Here is a 12,201-nt window from a genome sequence, read left to right as displayed (position 1 = left end):
TCACTTTCTTTTCATCTATGATGCTTGGATTATTAATGTCATTTTTATCTTTAATATACAAAGTGTCCTTAACACATTCATCAACAACATCAATCGTAAAACAATCATTCTAATCCATGGGAAGTTTACAAGATTTAAGAACATCAAAAACAACCTCCTCTTGACCTACCCTCAAGGTTAATTTACCTTAATATACATCAATCAATGCTCTTGCAGTTGCAAGAAAGGGCCTTCCAAGGATTAAGGATCCTTCTCTATCTTCATCAAGGTCAAGAATAGCAAAGTCAACTGGAAAGATAAATTTACCTACCTTGACGAGCACATCTTCTACAATTCCTCTTGGATATTTGATTGATCGATCTGCCAACTGCAGAGACATCATTGTTGGTTTTAGCTCTCTAATCCCTAGCATCTTAAAAACTTCATAAGACAAAAGATTAATGCTAGCACCTAAATCTGCTAATGCTTTTTCAAAATCAAGATTTCCAATATTACAAGGGATAGATTGCACTACACTCCTCTGTCAACATTACCATCCCTTGATCATCAATCTTCCTTTTCTTGCTCAGGATCTCTTTTAGGAATTTTGCATAGCTGGGCATTTGAGTAAGGGTTTCAGCAAAAGGTATGTTGATTTGAAGCTTTTTGAAGACATCAAGAAATTTGAGGAAACTCTTGTCATCTTGTGCTTTCTTTAACCTTTATGGGAAAGGAACAGGTGGAACATAGGGTGTCACTTCCTCTTTCTCTTCTAGGTCAATGATGGGGATTTTTTTTTTGCTCTTCCTTTTCTTTCTCCATCCTGGGTGGATCCTCCAATTTTTTTGCCACTCTTAAGGTGATAGCTTGTACCTGTTCTTTAGGAATTTTTTTAGTGTTACTAGGCAACGTACCTTAGGGTTGGGAGGCCATCATGTTTGCAAACTGCCCTAGTTGAATCTCTAAGTTCCTTATCACAACTTGTTGGATTTTATTGTTTTCTTGGGTTTCGTTCATGAAGTCCATGTGCGATATCGAGAGGGCAGTAAGGAGATCATCATGAGACTTTTTCTCTTGAGGTAGAAAACCTGTGGTGTGTACAAGACGTTGTTTGGATTCCCATACGAAAGATTAGGGTGATTCCTCAACCTGTTATCATAAGAGTTAGAGTACGGGTAATTCTTCCTTCCTTGATTCATCACATAGTTCACTTGCTCCAAAGTTTGTGGATTTAAAGAATCTAACATGCATTCTCCAATCCCATGTTGTCTATTACACCTGTCACAAGCTTGCATAATAGAATTAACCGAGTTAGCAGTCAATAAGTCCAACTTCCTTACCATATTGTCTACCTTGGCATTGAGTGCGGTGATGGCATCAATCTCATAAACTCCTGCAGTCTTCTTCCTTTCGGAGTTGCTTTGATAATGGCTATTGCTTGCCATCTCCTCCATCAAGTCATATGCCTCGTCAATTTCTTTTCTTTCAAAAGATCCACCTGCAGCTGCATCTAGAGTAATCTTAATGTTAGAAGATAATGCATTATAAAAAGTTTGTACCTTCAACCACTTAGGCAAGCTGTGATGTGGGCACTTTCTCAATAAGTCTTTAAATCTCTCTTAAGCTTCGTACAAACTCTCTTGACCATGGTGGACAAACGTCATTATCTCATTGCACAGTTTTGTGGACTCGGAAGATGGAAAGAATTTTGCTAAAAATTTTTGGGCTAATTCCTCCCATGTTGTAAAACTTCCAGCAAGGCATGATTGTAACCAGGATTGTGTTTTGTCCCTAAGAGTGAAAGGAAAGAGTCTTAATTTTATGGCATCCTCAGAAACTCCATTTTGTTTGAAAGTATCGCAAATTTCTAAGAAATTAATGATATGGGCATTAGGATCTTCACTAGGTAAACCTCCATATTGAATTGAGGTGGAAAGCATTTGGATAATCGCAGGTTTAATTTCAAAATTGTTAGCTTCCACCTTAGGTCTAGTGATACTTGAGGTTGTTCCATTGAGAGAAGGTGTCGTGTAATCTCGCAAGGTGCAAACATAAGGTTCAGGTTCGTTCTGAGGGTGAACTTCATCGCCCATGTTTGCTTGTTGTTCTGGTTTGTTCTCATGTTTTCTTCTAGCCGCGTTGTTCCAACAATAAGTCTTTTCGATTTCTGGATCAAAGATCAAGGGTTCAGTCCTACCTGATCTTCTTTGCATAAACTTTTTAAAAAATTAATTAAAAATAAAAATGAATGTCTAAATTAATAATTAGGTAATTAGTATTGATATTGGTAACGCCAATCCCCGGCAACGGTGCCAAAAAACTTAACAGTGATTTTTCGCAAGTATATGAAAATTGCAACAAGTAATATAGAATGAGTAGAGTATGGTTTCCACAGAGATTGTATACCAAGTACCAAAATTATGTTAACCTATTATTATTTAAACGGCAATAAGGGGAATTATTTTAAGAAATTAAATTAAACAGATAAAAGAGAACAAAAAGAAATCAAGCAACAATATTTGACGAAAAAAAATCAAGGATTTAAAAGCTACTAGGGATTGTGACTTCACTTAATTCTATCCAGTTTATTTTATTAGTTCATTAATCAATTTTAATTTTTCAAATAGGGGAAACAACCCTAAAATCACTAACAAGCTCTCTCGATGTATTGTTAGCTATTTTAACCCGGTCTAATTACCTATCTTCCAATAACGCAATCAAACATGAATTAAATCATTAAGTCTTATGGTTTGTTTTGTGAATTCATAACCTAAGGTCATTAACTTATGAAAACCCTCATGAGTCAAACCATATAGCTTCCGCATCAAGTTATTATTTTCATGTAACTTATTACATTTTTCATATCAAAAACCCTTCTCCCGATAGTGATTAATGAAATAAATCAATCTAGGGGAGAAACTCTGCCCGGAAGCATTAAGCTTAATAATAAATTATACTTTGAACGAAGAAAAACAAATCTAATATTATAAATTGGAAAAGAAATTAAGCTACATCAAATCCCTAGTATTAGAGTTTAATACGATATAGTAATTAAATAAAACTCAATAATACTTCATAAAAATTCTATAATAAATTAGAATAATGAAAGAATGAAACAAGATTAAGAGTTTAGAGATAAAAACTAGTTAACAATTAATTCTGGACTGCTTCCTTGAATCTTGGCACAAATCTTAAACACTTGATGTCTTGGAGAAAGAGAAGAACAATAGAACAAAAGTTATCAAAACTGAAGATGTCTTTACAATGAATGAGTTCTCTTTTTATATAGACTTCTTGGGAGAAAATCCGACTTCGTTTAGGAAATAGAGTCCTCATTAAGTAGAAATCTTTTTGGAAATAGGAAACTGTTTAGGCTTTGGATTTATTCTCAATTAGGACTCTTCCATCCGCCTAAATAGGATTAGAACTTGATTTGTACGTCAGGAAAGTATCTTAGGTGGGCCCATGTAAGTAATAGGGACAGGCTGGCGTTCTCGACTCAAAACAGAACTTGATTTGCAGCACGGGCGTGCTGTGCGGCACGGTCAGAGCATGTCGAAGCCTAAGTTCTAAGGATGGTTCAGCACGGGCGATGCTCAAGGGCATGTCTAGAGAAGAATATGTGGCACGGGAGCTCCATATAGCACGACTAGGGAGTGCTAGGCTTTGAGTCTCCAGGATGAAATGCAGCACGGGCCGTGCTTAGGCAAACACGCCTTTGGGTTGATGTCCTCTTTTGGCGCGGGCGTGCCATATAGTGCGGCTTGGGCATGCTAGAGTATATGTCTCCACTTGATTTTTCTTGAATCCAGTACGGGCATGCTGATGTGCACGGGCAGGGCATGCTAGAGCCTGAGTGTTTTGCTTTATTTTGCTCTTTTCTGTGCCAAAATCCTATGAATTTTATCAAGTGAATTATAATTCAAGGAAGCTTTGATCAAAAACATAAATAAAAACTAATTAGAGTAATTAAAAATACTAAAAATCCTAATAAAAACTATATTAAAAATACTAAAAAAACCACACCTATAAGAAATCATTCACATTTCCGTAATCATAATAATTCATACTTTAACCTTAATCCATTTACTACTCAAATCATAAATTGAGCAATTAAGCACCATATATTTCCACATTTCACCTTCTTACAGACACACACATATATAAAGCAAACTTTTTTTTTCCTAGAAAGTTGACACGTGGTATATCCATTTGGCATTTTAATTTGACATGTACCGTATTCCTCCAATTAGGCTTCCATTTGGCATGATTTGATTTGAATATATTTACAATTAGTGTTTCTAATTTGATTTGGTTTGATCATTCAATGTATTGTTTTGGTTTGAATTTATTTTTAATTAGTGTTTTTGATTTGGTTATTTAATGTATTAATGTCTTTCAGTAATTATTATTAATTATTAGTTTTTAAAAAATGATAAAGTTTAATAACAAACGTTTCCGTGTATTAATGGCTTCAAATTTGTGAAGTTACAAAAACATTTCAACGCTTTATTAGTGTATTAATGTTTTTAAAGTTTGATTTGGTTATTTGTGTAGTTCTATTAGTGTTTCCGTTTAATTTTTGTTTTAAATGGTGTAGTAATGCACTTTTTTTAAATTTTAAATTGTTCACTCTCAATAAACTCTTTAACTTTGTTAAAAATACTATATATATAAATTGTATCACTATATATTTTTTGACAAAAGTGTCTTGGTCCCTCCTTTTAAATATATTATTTGTTTTTTTCTTAAAAGTTTGTAATTTTTTGCATTTAAACTATTTCCACTAATAGGGTAAGTAGTTTTTACTCAATTTTTTTTTTCTCCCTTTTTAAATATTATTGCCTAAGTTATCAAATATAAGTGAAAAGTACGATATAATTGAAAATTTGAATACAAATAGAGATGATTGAAAAAAAAAAAAAAAAAAGTGAGGGTATAAGGAGTCTGCCATTAGGTGCTTTATAGCCATGTCTATGTTTTGAAGCTTGAAGAACTCATCTGCCATGTCTCTGGCCTTCTCAGCTGCCACCTTGGTCATATCCATGATACTTTGCCCAGTTCTTGATTCAAACATGATCGGAATTAAGAATTCAATCAAGAACCAGAAGAGGCACGACCAAGAGGAGGCACAAATCGATCTCTCAGAAAACTCAGAATCAGAGGAAGCCTATGGGGAAAGTGCCAAGAAGAAGGATCGGTTTGATGAGACTGAGCGAAATAGAGTTCCGGATTCAAACATGATCAGATTTCTCAGAAAACTCAATCAAGAACCAGAGGAAAATCGCACAGATCTCAGAATCAGAAGAAGCCAATGGCAGAGATGTCAAAAAGCGGAATCCTTGGTCATATCTATGATACTTTGCCCAGTTCTTGATTCAGACATGATCGGAATTCAAAAATTCAATCAAGAACCAGAGGAGGCACAAATCGATCTCTCAGGAAACTTAGAATCAGAGGAAGCCCATGGAGAAGATGCCAAGAAGAAGAATAGATGAGATTAAGCGACAATAGGGTTCCGGATTCAAACATTATCAGATTTCTTAGAAAATTCAATCAAGAACCAGAGGAAAATCGCACAGATCTCAGAATCAGAACAAGCCAATGGAGGAGACGTCAAAAAGCAGAATCAATTTGATGAGGTTCAGCGAAAACAAAGTGGGGGATTCAAATACAATCAAATTTCTCAGAAAACAATCAGGAAACAGAGGAGTCAAGAAGGATCGATTTGATGATATTGAGTGAAAACAAACCGCCTGTAAGGAATATCTTTAAGATTGTGATCAGGAGAAGATTTATAGGATGTTAAAGGAAACTTGGGTTGCGTTTTAAACAATAAACCCTCAGTTTCCGTTTAAGATTTCTCATTTCTGGCGGCAATCTATATCATATCTACCTATTATTATCTATTATAAATAATTGAGTTTGGAATATTCTAAACTAAATTTAGAATATCTATCTATTATTATATATGTATATATGTATTTATAATATCTATCTATATAGATTTATATATGTATATAAATACATATATATAATTAAATATTTCAAATTTTTAAATTTTTTTTAAATTTATTTTTAATAAATATATATGATAATGAGACTTTTTAAAATTTTTATATTCTATTGTGATGCTTACTTGTGCTCGCATTAAAGGCGTTTTATGAATTTTTTATGCAGTTTCACTTAGCATTTATTTCATTTGCAATGAATTTTATCGAAAGAAAATTCTTCAAAAATAAAATTTCATATTTGAATCTCCTTATAAATCTTAACAATTTTAATAGAATTTTGTTGAATATAACTAATTCAATGATGTAAAATTTCAAATGAAATATAAAAATTTGAAAGAAACTTTTATAAATTTTGAAGTGAATATATAATTAATGGACATATATGCTTTCATTACCTAATGGACACATTTAAGTCATTTTCGATTTCATCACTAAATCATAATATATATAGGCTTTTGAGAATTATGTTTCTTATTTTTAACGTCAAAAGTTGATAAAATGACTTGGCATATTTAAGCCAAATCATTTCCAATTTAAATTTTTTGAATGATATTCTTCAATTTAGGTTTTGGATAAACTTAAAATTATTTAAAACTCTTAGTTAGATAATTTTTAGAAAATTATATATTAACTGTTTAATCTCTCATCTCTACCAAAATGGAGCCCATGTGATTAAGTTTTTTTATTCATGAATATTATATATATAATTCGAGTAAATATTTATTTTTTAAAAATTATAAAGATCGGTGAATTTATCAATATTTAATGCTAAAATGCAAAATCCCTTTCAAAAAAAAAATGCTAAAATGCAAAGAATCACGCGAATTATTAGAAGTTAGTGTTATTTCATTAAAGAACCTAAATAATGCCGTTCGATCGTAATCATATGAAATTTATAATTATTTAATTTTAACATGGAGTATGAATAACTGTAATATTAAGCATAAGCATCTAAATGTAAAATAACCCTCAATAAATTAATTTAAATAATTTTTTTTAGAAAAAAATTTACATGAATTCATAAAACGTGTAAGTAGTCGGCGCTTCGACCAGTTATAAATTACAAACAGACAAAGTAATTCGCCTAAAATGCGGCCTTCATTTGTGCTGGTTTCATTATAGAGATAAATTTATCAAATCGATTCTAAATTGATAAAAAAATTAATTTTGAACTGAAAAATTTAAGAATTAAGTTGAATATTTATCCTAAATCAAATCAATCGTGGTATATTAATATTAAAATCTGAAAATTAATAAAAAAATCACAATAATTAATAAATTCAATTAATAAATCACAATATTAAAATCTGCAAATTTTTATTTTTCTTACCCCCAAATCTTTCAGCTTGATCCGACCCTGATCTTCTATATTTTAAAATATGTTTATAAAACAATACATAACTTTTAATCCCAATTAGGTAGAAGGATTTATAGAATGGGAATAATAAAGAAAAAAGAAAAAAAAAGAAACTCTACAATTCTTTATGAATAACAGAAAGAAAGATGCATTTCTGGGAATTCAATACATATTTTAAAATTCAAGAAATATTGCATTTCTGGGAATTCAATATTTTTTTTGTGAATGTTAATGTACATAAACATAAGTAATGGAAAGAAAGAAATATGACATTTGCTAGAGATATTTTTAGCAAATCAAAATTACATATAAAAAATAAAAAGTAAGAAAAAAACAAGAACATGAAAAGCATGGGAAAAACACGTACCATAGAATACTCCTATATACATTTTAGTTAAAGACCATCGAGCACTGGGTTTTTAAAACTATGGATTTTTTTATAGATTTTGTCGAAATTAAATTTCATTTTCAATTAGTTTTTTTAAAAAAATTAATTTGTATAATGAAAGCTTTCAATATTAAATTCAAGATTAATTCTTATATTTATCTCCCGTGGGTTTAAAATTTAAAAATATTTAAATATTAAAAAGTAACGAATATAAAGTTCTTGCAAAACTAACTGTCTGTTTATCCTTAATTTTTCATCTAAAAAGTTCAAAGTTACAATATTTAATTTTTTCAGTTATATAAACTTTAGTTCTGGGCTTTTTTTTAAAAAAATAAAAAAAAAATCTGAACTATTAGTACAAATATTCGAAAAGGAGATTAATTTGCAGCTGAATTAAAACCGACAGTTTATGTAAAGGGTTTTTATATCATTAGACAAAAAGAACTAAGTCCTAAAGTGATAGCATATAATTTTTCTGCAATAACAAATGTAAAAAAACGATTACATATAAATATTTAAAGTGATAGTTTTATTTTTAATTGGTTATGCAAAATAATAAAAATGTAAAATATTATATTTAACATTTTCATCGAGCAATATCATCTCTATACTCGTAAAATCTCCACTTTTGTTGAAAGACACATCCCACACTAGTTATACCCTCATTTTTATTTTTCAATCATCTCTATTGTATTCAAATTTTCAATTATATCTTTTCACTTCTATTTAATAATTTACGGCTGCAAAAACATGTTAAATAATCTTTAAAAAAAGGAGATAAAAAAGTTTGAATAAAAACTACTTACCCTGTTAGTGGAAATAGTTTAAATGCAAAAAATTATGAACTTTTAAGAAAAAACGAATAATATATTTAACAGGAGAGACCATTACACTTTTGTCAAAAATACATAAGAATATAGTGATGCAATTTATATATATATAGTATTTTTAATAAAGTTAAAGTGTTTCTTGAGAGTAAACAATTTAAAATTTAAAAAAATTGCATTACTCCACCATTTAAAAAAAAAATTAAATGGAAACACTAATAGAACTACACAAATAACCAAATCAAACGTTAAAAACATTAATACACTAATAAAGCGTTGAAATGTTTTTGTAACTTCACAAATTTGAAGTCATTAATACACGGAAACGTTTGCTATTAAACTTTATCAATTTTTAAAAACTAATAGTTAATAATAATTACTGAAAGACATTAATACATTAAATAACCAAACCAAACCAAACAAAAACACTAATTCAAAATAAATTCAAACCAAAACAATACATTGAATAACCAAACCAAATCAAATTAGAAACACTAATTGAAAATATATTCAAATCAAATCATGCCAAGTGGAAGCCCAATTGGAGGAATAAGCCACATGTCAAATTAAAATGTCAAATGGATATGCCACGTGTCAACTTTCTAGAGAAAAAAATGCTTGCTTTATATACATCAATTGAAACTATCAATTTGTTCCAAAAATTTTCAAATAACTCATTTTCAACTATTTGTAGGAGTGAACATAACTAAATTGATTTGGTTCAATCTAATCGATTTTTCCAGAAAAATCGAGACAATAATTGAATAAGATATGAATCAATCCATTTCTAACCGAACCAGCTTGGTCTTTTCAAACCGAAAAACCTATCTTGGGCATAAAAAAAAGCAGTTAGGCAAACAAAAAAGATATGCGGAGAAAAAATTAATCAATATTCTCTATCAAAATTAAATTACAACTAAATTTCTTAAATATAAAACTGAATCAAACCAATTAGATTTGATTTGCTTAGATTAGATTTTCAATCATATTAAATTATTGTTCACTCTTAGGTTATGTTTGGTTGGATGTAATGCAATCTAATGTAATGAAAAATGTAATGGAATGGAATGTAATTAAGATTGTATTACTTTGTTTGATAATGTAATTGAAAAAATTTGTGGAATGTAATCACCATTCCATTTTTATGTTTGTTTGTAAATATGTAATGTAATTAAAATACTACCATCACCAATCACACTGCCACCACCACCAATCACACTACCATCACCACTCCACCACCATCATCACCATCACAACTACCACTCTACCACCATCACCACCACAACCTCAAACACCACTCCACCACCATCACCATATCATTATTAATACAAAAGAAATATCTGAATTAAAAGTTATTCTTTATATTAAACTATTAAAAATCATTTAGATTTATAAATTTATTTGAACTAAAAAATTAAAAGAAGGTAAGCCGAAAAAAATGTAATGTAACAAAATAAATTAAATTACAATATAAAATTATGGGTATTTTGATCTTTTTAGTATTTTCATTTTATTCTTCTCATTCTTATAATAAAATAAAAGAATAAAATATAATTTTTATTCTATGTTATATATTAAACACTAGAATATAATTTTTATTATGTGGTGGTTATAGTGGTCGTAGTAGAGTGATTGACATGGTGGTGGTAGCGACGCAGAGTGATAGTTGTGGTGGTGGTGATAGAGTGGTGGTGGTGGTTGAGGTGGCGATCAGGGTGGTGGAGCAGTGGTGGTGGAGCGATGGTGGTGGTACTAGTAGTTGAGGTGGTGATGGTGGTTAAGCAGTGGTGGTAGTGGGATTGATGATGGTGGGGCGGTGATGTTGGTGGTGGTGAGGGTGGTGGGCGATGGTGGTAGTTGTGGCGCAGTGATGGTGGTGGTAAGGGTGGTGGAGCATTGGTTAAGTAGTGGCGATAGTGATTGCCGAGGTGGTGGTGGTGGTTGAGATGGTCGGGTAGTGGTGGTAGGGGTGGTGCTGTGATGGTGATAGAGTGGTTGAAGTGATGGTGGTGGTGGTGGTGGAACGGTGGTGGTGGTGGTGGAACAGTGATGGTGATTGTGGTGGTGAGGTAGTAGTGTTAAATAGTCTTAAATGGTAAAGTTTTTATTAGGGTAGTTTGGCCCGAATGCATAAAATTCCCCCTGAACTTTTTCATTTTAATCATTTGTCAACTTCAGCTTCAACTTCACGGGGAACCTACTAAGCCCCTTCACTTGATCTTTTTGTATCTTTTACACCCATGTTCAGTCACAGAATTAAGTGTGAGATACAATCGCTCTTACATGACATTTTTTTCAAACACGCCTGCATACTTTATTCCATGTGGCATTTATATTTGTTAAATCAATTTAAACCCATTAGAAATCTCCAAACTAGTTTAAAAAAACCAAGTAAAAACCCATGATTTAGGCCAAACCAGACCTTAATCAACCCAAATTAGCCCTAGCCTAAATCTATCTTCTTCCTTCTCCCTGATTGTGCAAAGCCCTCCCCCTCTGTTTTTATTTATTCATTTCAGATTATCTACTTGTGTCCGACCAACACTAACTCCTCCCTCTCCACTTTTCGATCAACCCAAACTTGTCGTCGTTGCCTTTCCCCAATTATCTCCCTCTCCATTTTCAACCTGTGTAGTGCAGCAATAGGGGAGGTGTTAAGTTGCGATTCTTGATTGAGACAGCCACCACCCTTCCGTTTCCTTAGTTTTTTGGCAAGACCAGCCCAGGACTGGCCGGTTAGACCTTCTCTTCATCCCTAGCAGCTTCTCCGAATGTTGTTCTTTTTGTTTTCCAATCTAATAGCGACATAGCAAGGAGATGGGAATGGAGCGACGTTTTTGTAGACGCTTAAATTTTGCCCCTAAAGGGTTTAGTGATGATATACCGTTTTTCGCATAAAATTGGATTGGGATTTCTGATTGCCCCGGTTCTCGGACCAATGGTCTGCGACTGAAATTATCTATGTTTTTAATCATTTTTCCTTTTTCAAGTCACTGTCCGTTTCGCGATGAAAGCGGACCTCGAAGCGCGTCGGGCCCACCTGACACATTTTTCTGTGCACCGTCTCATTTCGCGTGCCACCTGATTCAATTTCGTAAAGTGGACTCGGTCCTGTTGCGAGGCTTGACAGTGGCATTTTTGCCACGTCAAACCCTAAATGGGGCCACCTCACCCTCAAATGTCTATAAATAGGCATTTGTGGTGGACTTTAGGGGAGGAGTTTTTGGAAAACTAAGGGGAGACTCTTGCATTTTTAAAACTTAACCTAAAAATCCAAAGGCAACTAGTGTTAACCTAGGATCCAAGTTGAAATTTGTTGTTTAATCAATCACAAAATCTCCTGAGATCAATCTAAAATCCTAAAAACACATACTTTAATATTGAAACTCAGACTATTGGATTGAGAACCAAGGAGTTGGGTTTCTTCATCCATTTTTCATCTAATCTTTAAGTGAAACCATCAAATGTAGTTTCTGAGAATCTTTAATCTCTTTCCTCATCTTTTTTTTTCTTTTTCGGTGTTTAAAACAACTTTTTCGAGTCTAGTTGTGAGGGAAGCCTGGGATCAACAAAATAAGGGCTTCTGCACCATTGTGGCGTGTGGCCAATAGTAGTGGCATGTGCCATTACGTGTGG

At 32.1% G+C, this 12,201-nt stretch overlaps 1 non-coding gene across 1 annotated transcript; it reads left to right on the top strand.

Annotated features, from left to right (window-relative positions):
* Positions 1-1,554: 1,554 nt before the first annotated feature.
* On the top strand, positions 1,555-1,661 carry LOC149496323 (small nucleolar RNA R71). Its single transcript, XR_016321059.1, has one exon. It is a non-coding gene; the product is annotated as a small nucleolar RNA R71 (small nucleolar RNA).
* Positions 1,662-12,201: the final 10,540 nt, after the last annotated feature.

This window comes from Jatropha curcas, chromosome 5 (genome assembly GCF_041381405.1).
Source record: "Jatropha curcas cultivar XTBG-Jc1 chromosome 5, XTBG_Jcur_1.0, whole genome shotgun sequence".
Lineage (NCBI taxonomy): Eukaryota > Viridiplantae > Streptophyta > Magnoliopsida > Malpighiales > Euphorbiaceae > Jatropha > Jatropha curcas.
The sequence above is the reverse complement of the archived record's forward strand: the minus strand, read 5'-3'. Positions and strand labels throughout refer to the sequence as shown.